Source organism: Pongo abelii, chromosome 6 (genome assembly GCF_028885655.2).
Source record: "Pongo abelii isolate AG06213 chromosome 6, NHGRI_mPonAbe1-v2.0_pri, whole genome shotgun sequence".
In the NCBI taxonomy this organism is placed as follows: Eukaryota; Metazoa; Chordata; class Mammalia; order Primates; family Hominidae; genus Pongo; species Pongo abelii.
Window position 1 is genome coordinate 114,446,770 of NC_071991.2, and position 7,258 is coordinate 114,454,027.

Sequence of the window (7,258 nt, forward strand, 5' to 3'; positions counted from 1 at the left end):
TGACTTCAGCCTAGCTATAGCAGATGATGAGGTAAGGAAAGAAAGAGTCAGAGTGTCTTTGGATTTATTAATTTAAACATCTGATTTTTGATTTCTTCAATGAGAAATCTCAGAATTGACTGTAAAATTCATTTACAGTATACAGAACCCAATTCTCTTTCTGGAGCTTAATGTTAGTTTGCTTGTAACTTCAGTAAAGCACTGTAGCCAAATGAGTCAGTCTATTTTCTTAGTTAGATCCATTGTTTGTCTAATCTCCCAGGGCAGTGTGAGAGAACTCATTTACAACTGAACCATCTCCACCCTTTAAAAATGGAGAGTTACTTCTCAACCAAATAGTCATTTGTCTTCCAGTCTGAACTGGCTTCTTCCTCAGGCAATGACTCCTAAGATAGCCACTCACTAACCAAAGGATAAGTTATAGTATCAATCGTTTAAATCTCAGTGTGCCTTTAAATTAATGTGCACCAAAGTTTTTTGCTTCCAGCCATAAGAGAGTAACAAGTGCCTGAGTAGCTCTCCTTTTCAGGTATTGGACAGTAGGCCCCACACGGCTGTGATCCTTGAGAGAAGGGAAACACATTAGTTTTGCTCCACAACTATCCTACAATTGTCCAGGTTTTTCTGCTGAAGAGAAAAACATTTTTCTAGAATGTAGGAAGGTAGAACACAGGCAAGGCAGTAGTTTCAGTTAAGGAGGGAGAGACTGGAGTTTTGGGCTGTTGAAGCAGCTGAAATTTCTGAAGATAAGTAGCTATGCAACAGGGACTCCCCCACAAGTCTACGTGGAGATTCATCACCAGTCTTGGCCAACAGCTAAGCTGAATATAGACATGACAAAACTCTGCAGGGCCTAACAGAGATTACCTGCTGCATGTAGTGCATTATTGAGAGACATTGGAGTTCCATCACAGCAGGGCAGAGAGACCTCACTGAGCACTTCAGGGATTCAACTGAGATGCTGGAAAGGCCTTGCCTTAAAAGCAATAGTCAGGCTAAAAAGCATGTCTTAGAGCAAAAATCAAAATGTTGTTTCTCCATAGCACATACTGTAACAAAGAATGATAAGAAATCAGACAGGACCAGGGAAATTTATAAGAATGAAACAACACCCATTAAAAAAAAAACAACATGATACAGACTCTCTGCAATGATAATTAGCAATAAAAAATTTAATAGGCTGGACACGATGGTGCACGGCTATAGTCCCAGCCACTTGGGAAGCTAAGAAAGGAGGATCGCTTGAATCCAGGAGTTCAAAATCAGCCCGGGGAAACATAGCAAGACTCCGTTTCTAAACAAACCAACCAACAAACCCAACAAACAAATATGGACAAGTGAAAAACACACAAAAGTGACCTATACTTAAGAGAAAGCAGTCAATAGAAACTGATCCTGAGATGGCCCAGATATAGGAGGAATTGGCAGGAAAGAAATTTTTAAAGTAACTATTATAAATATGTTCAGATATTTAAAGGAAAATAGAATGAACAAGTGGACAATGAACAAATAGAGAATCTCAGCAGAAAAATGGAAGCCAAAAGAAAAATGAAAATTCGAAACCCCGTTAGTTAGTACAGTTATCTAATCTGCAAAACTTGTACTTTCTGAAATGGAATTCCAGAAAGAAAGCAGAAAGAAAATGGGGCAAAAAATATTTTGGAAATAATGCCCCAAATTTGGCCCAGATGATGGAAAACATAAATTTACCAATCTAAGAAAGGTGGAAAATCCCCAAAAGAATAATTGCTCAGCATATCACACTGGCACACATCAAACTATTTAAAGCCATAGATGAAAAATCTCTAAAGCAGCCGAAGGAAAAAGATACATTAAATATAGGAGAACAAGAATATGAATTACACCTGGCTTATCAGCAACAATGGAAGTCAGAAGACAATGGAATGACATCTATAACATGCTAAAAGAAAAAAAAAAGTCCACATAGAAATCTATAATCAGTGAAAATACCCTCTGAAAATGAAATGGAACTCTTCTCTTGCTTCTTCTTCTTCACTTAACCTTAGGAATAAGAACCACATTGCATGAATAAGAGCAAAATGAAAACAGAGCAGCCTGAATAAAGTCTAAAGCCAACCCTAGACAGGATCAAGATTTCCCAGTGGTACTTTTTTTGCTATCCAAAAGAAAACTCCACCTTTTTTTTTTGTTGTTAGAGTCTCACTCTGTTGCCCAGGCTGGAGTGCAGTGGCATGATCTCAGCTCACTGCAACCTCTGCCTCCCTGGTTCAAGCAATTCTCCCTGCCTCAGCCTCCTGAGTAGCTGGGATGACAGGTGCCCACCACCACGCCTGGCTAATTTTTGTATTTTTTAGTAGAGACGTGGTTTCGCCATGTTGGCCAGACTGGTCTTCAACTCCTGACCTCAGGTGATCTGCCCACCTTGGCCTCCCAAAGTGGTGGGATTACAGGCGTGAGCCACCACACCCGGCCAACTCCACCCTCCTTAAAGGAACATAATATCATTCAGGATCTCCACAAATTTTCAGCAAATTAAAAATTATTTTTTAAAACCCCAAACAAAACAAAACCTAGGAAAAAAAACAACAGAAAATAGAAATGGACCCACAGGTAATTTAGAGTTCTGACTTATCTGAGAGGGACTCCAAAATAATTAAAAATTTTTTTTTTGGCCAGGCGTGGTGGCTCATACCTGTAATCCCAGCACTTTGGGAGGCCAAGACGGGTGAATCACGAGGTCAGGAGATCGACATCATGGTGAAACCCCGTCTCTACTAAAAATACAAAAAATTAGCGGGCACAGTGGTGGGCGCCTGTAGTCCCTGCTACTTGGGGGATCTGAGGCAGGAGAATGGTGTGAACCCAGGAGGCGGAGCTTGCAGTGAGCTGATATCGCACCACTGCACTCCAGCCTGGGTGACGGACCGAGACTCTGTCTCAAAAAAAAAAAGTTTTTTTTTTTTTTTTTTTTAAAAAGAACCGACAACTTTAAGAGAGAGTTGGAATCCAGGCAGAAGACTTAACTCAAAATCTAGGACTAGGGAAAGGAGAACAGAAGCAGTGACTGCAAGTAAGAGATAGATGGGTTGAGGATCTATCTATAATTGGCAGAACAGTGGATTAGTAAGCCAGAAGAGAGGTCAATATTAAATATCCAGATTAATGCACAGAGAGTATTAAAAGGATAGAAAATATATAAAAGAAAAAGATAAATATGATCGAGTGAAAAGGTCTAACCTATTTGCAATTGGAGATCTAGATGAAGAAGAGAGAATGGGACTAAAGAAGTATTTGAATAACTACGAATTGAGAATTTTCCAAAACTGATGGAAGAAATAAAACCATATATTCAAAAAAACCCTACAAACTTGTAGCAGGTTAAATACAGAGAAAACTACGTTCAGGCACATCATACATACATTTCTGACAAAGGCAAAAAGAAAATATTAAAAGCTGCCAGATGGGGAAAAACATGAATTTGAGGGAAAAAATCACAAGATATGGCTGACTTTTCAACAGAAACTATTGAAATCAGAAGATGGTAGAATGGCATCTTTAGAAAAGAGGTGGAGTGGAGAAGAATATTGTCAACTTGGAATTCTATAGTCATTGCAAAGATTCTTAAAAAGTTAAGACAAAATAAAGATGCTTTCAAATAAAAGGTAAGAAAATCCCTTATTAGCAGAGTTGATGATAAATATTAAGCCAGTTATTTAAGCTGAAGGACAATGATCCCAGACGGAATTATGGAATCAGAGTCCCCTGCTGGTTTTTGTGTTAGTAATGTCATATATTTTCTTCTACACATTTTAAACTTTTAAAAGATATCATAATCATTGTTTTAATTATCAATACTATTTTATATTTTTCTATTAATTTACCTTTCCCAATATTCATATTCCTTTTTGCAATTCCATAATTCCATCTGGGCTCATTTTAAGTACTACTGAATGGTGGTGCGTTTCCCATTTTGCTTTTCTTCTGCTATCCTGCAGCCTGGACACAAGGCGGCAAAACCGTGAAGTGGGAGCTGGCATGGACAGAGAGGCATACAGGAAAGGTATCTGGATTCAAGTAGTGTGAAAGAGATTTCTAACATACTTATAGTAAGTGGGAGAAGTTCCCTGGGCTCCCCCCTTTTAACTCTTTCACATTCCACGCCCCTAGGCAAACCTATGTCAATGTTGGCAGCAGTGAGAGCCCATAGGTGCTTAAAACTCTGAGAGATGGGAAACTTTCTCTCCAGAGGAACTGTGTTCCCAAAAAGATGAGATGAAACTCCATAGCTTTTTTTTCCCCCTCTTTCCTTCTGCCATGTGGTCCTAGACATGGGTGTAGTACATACAGGAAATGGATGGCAGAGTGAGACAACTAAAGCCAAAGTTTCTGGCCAGAGGACCAAAAAGAGGAATCCTTGAAAATCAGAAAGTACTTAGGTAGTCAGGGAGAATGAGAATCTTGGGAAAACAATCATATAAAGTTGTATGTGAAGTCCTGTGCTTACCCTCTAAGTTATGTACATGTGGATTTGCCCCGAATGATCATATCAAAAACTTTGAGAATGGAACTATGGGATAGACCACAATCCAGGTCCAAGACAAGACAATGGGTTTTACACATGAGACAGGCATGAATAGCATTACAAAGCCTTTGAAAACTGAACTCACATCAGAACCAGAACCCACATAAGGCTGGTCAGAATTTGTGGCCTGAACCCAATTAGGTTGATCGATCATACGTTGAAACAAGAATATCAACATTCCACATAGACAGGATTTAAACAAGACCCAGAGTCTCTTAACATTCTATTCTGGATGTCCAGGATACAAGAAAAATTACTTGGTATACAAAGAACTGGGAAAATTGCAACTCAAATAGAAAAAGACAATTAAGAGACACTACTGCCTAGATGACAAAGATGTTGAAATTATCAGAGAAAGACTTAAAATCAGCTATTGTAAAAATTCTTCAAGAAGTAAGGATGAATACTCTTGAAACAAATGGATAATATAAAGTCTCAGTAAATAAACAAAAAATTTAAAGAGGAAACAACATGGAAATTTTAGAACTGAAAAATTTATTTACTGAAAAATCTATCTCAATGGATAGGGGTGATAACAAAATGGAGATGATAGAGAAAGGTGTGAATGAACTTGAAAATAGATCAGTGGAAGTTATCTAATCTTAACAGCAGAGGAAAAAAATATTGAAAAGAAATGAAGAGATCCTTGGGAAATCTCTGGAATAATACTCCAAGGTGCCACACTGAGTCACTGGAATCCAGGAAAGAGAGGGGAAACAGTCCACTGCAGCAAAAAATATTTGCAGAAATGGTTAAATACTTACTAAATTTAGCCAAAGGTATAGACCTAGAGATTCAAAAAGCTCAGCAAGTCCAAAGAGGATACCTCCAAATAAATTAATGCTGAGATACATAAAAATAAAATTGCTGAAAACTAAAGGCAAAGACAAAGTCTTGTAAACAGACAAATACAAATGATGCATTACTTATGGAGAACAAAGGGGAATGATGATTTAAATGGCTTTAGATTTCTCATCACAAATTATGAAAGCAGAAGAAAGTGGAACATTTTTTTAAAGCACTGATAAAAAGAACCATCAGCCCAGAATTCTATATACAAAGAAAATATCCTTAGTGAAAGTGAAATAAAGACATTCTCAGATGAAGGAAAACAAAGACAATTCATTCTCAGTAGTTCTAAAAGGCTTGCTAAAGGAATTTCTTCAGACAAAAGAGAAATGATATAAAAAGGAAACCTGTAAAATATGAAGGAAAGAGAAATGGTAAATATCTGAATAAAAGTTAGACTCTTCTAGTCCTCTCCAGTTCTTTAAGAAGGCAGAAAAGGGGAAACAGGATTGAAAAACCAAGATAACACACAGAAAACAAATAATTAAATGATATACTTAAATCCAAACATATCCATAATTATATAAAATATGCATGGTCCAAACACAATTTTTTTCAAAATTGATGTATTTATTATAATAAACATAAAATTCAGGAACAGCAATAGTAGGTGGTATTTGGTAATAGAAATGAGACTTAAAAAACAGAAGTGGTATAAACAGGAAAACGGGCAATAATGCAGTTAGAACCATGAGACATCATTAATACTAAACCACAATCTATGAAGAGAAGAGGTAAATAAAAGAGTGATAGCTGAGTTTGAAATGAGATACTACCACTTACCATCCAGAATAACTAAAATTTTATCAATCAGTCTGACAACGCCAACAGTTAAGATATGGAACAAATGGAACTCTCACTCCTTGCTAGTTGAAGTAAAAGTGGTAAAACCACTTTGGAAAACTGACAGAATCTACAAACTCTGACCACATGCATTCATATTGTTTAACAAGTCCACTCTAATTATATGCTCAACCAAAATGCAAACACAACAATTTTAAAACAGAGATTTTTCTGAATGGATAAAAACACAAGTATATGCTGTCTACAAGACATTCACTTCAAATACAATTATACAGGTAGGTAAAAAAGAGAAGTACACAAAAAGATAAATGACACAAACACTAATTAAAAGAAAGACAAAGCTGATATATCAATATTACAGCAGATATCTAAGCAAAATAAGTTACCTAGGATAATGAGGGAACATAACATAATGATAAAATGGTCAATTCACCAAGAAGACATACTGTCCCTAAATGTGTATAGACCAAACAACAGACCTTCAAAACATATGAAGCAAAAATTTGACAGAACTGAAAGGAAAAAACAGACAAATGCACAATTACAGTTAGAGATGTCAACACTTCTCACTCAATAATTGATAGAACAAATAGAAAAATCAGGAAGATACAGAAAAACTCAGCAACACCATCAACCAATTGCTTGGAAACTAAGCAATACACTTCTAATAGTCTTTGGATCATAAAAGATGTCTCAAGGGATGTTAGAAAATATTTAAACTGAATAAAAATGCATTATTGTGAAACTATATTTAATATAGATTCTAATAAGTCAACAATACATATTGTAATCTCCTGGGTAACCACTAAAAACTAACAAAATATATAACTGTTCCAGTTTTCTATTGCTGTATAACAAACCACTCCAAAACTTAGCACTTCAAAACGTCAATTTATTACTGTATTTCATAGTTCTGTGGGTTGACCAGACTTAGCTTGGTAGTTCACGCTTGGGATCCTTGATATCATTTCAGGGGTTGGGCTGGGACTGGATTCATCTGAAAGATTGACTGGGCTGGAGGTCCCATGTGGCTTTTTAACT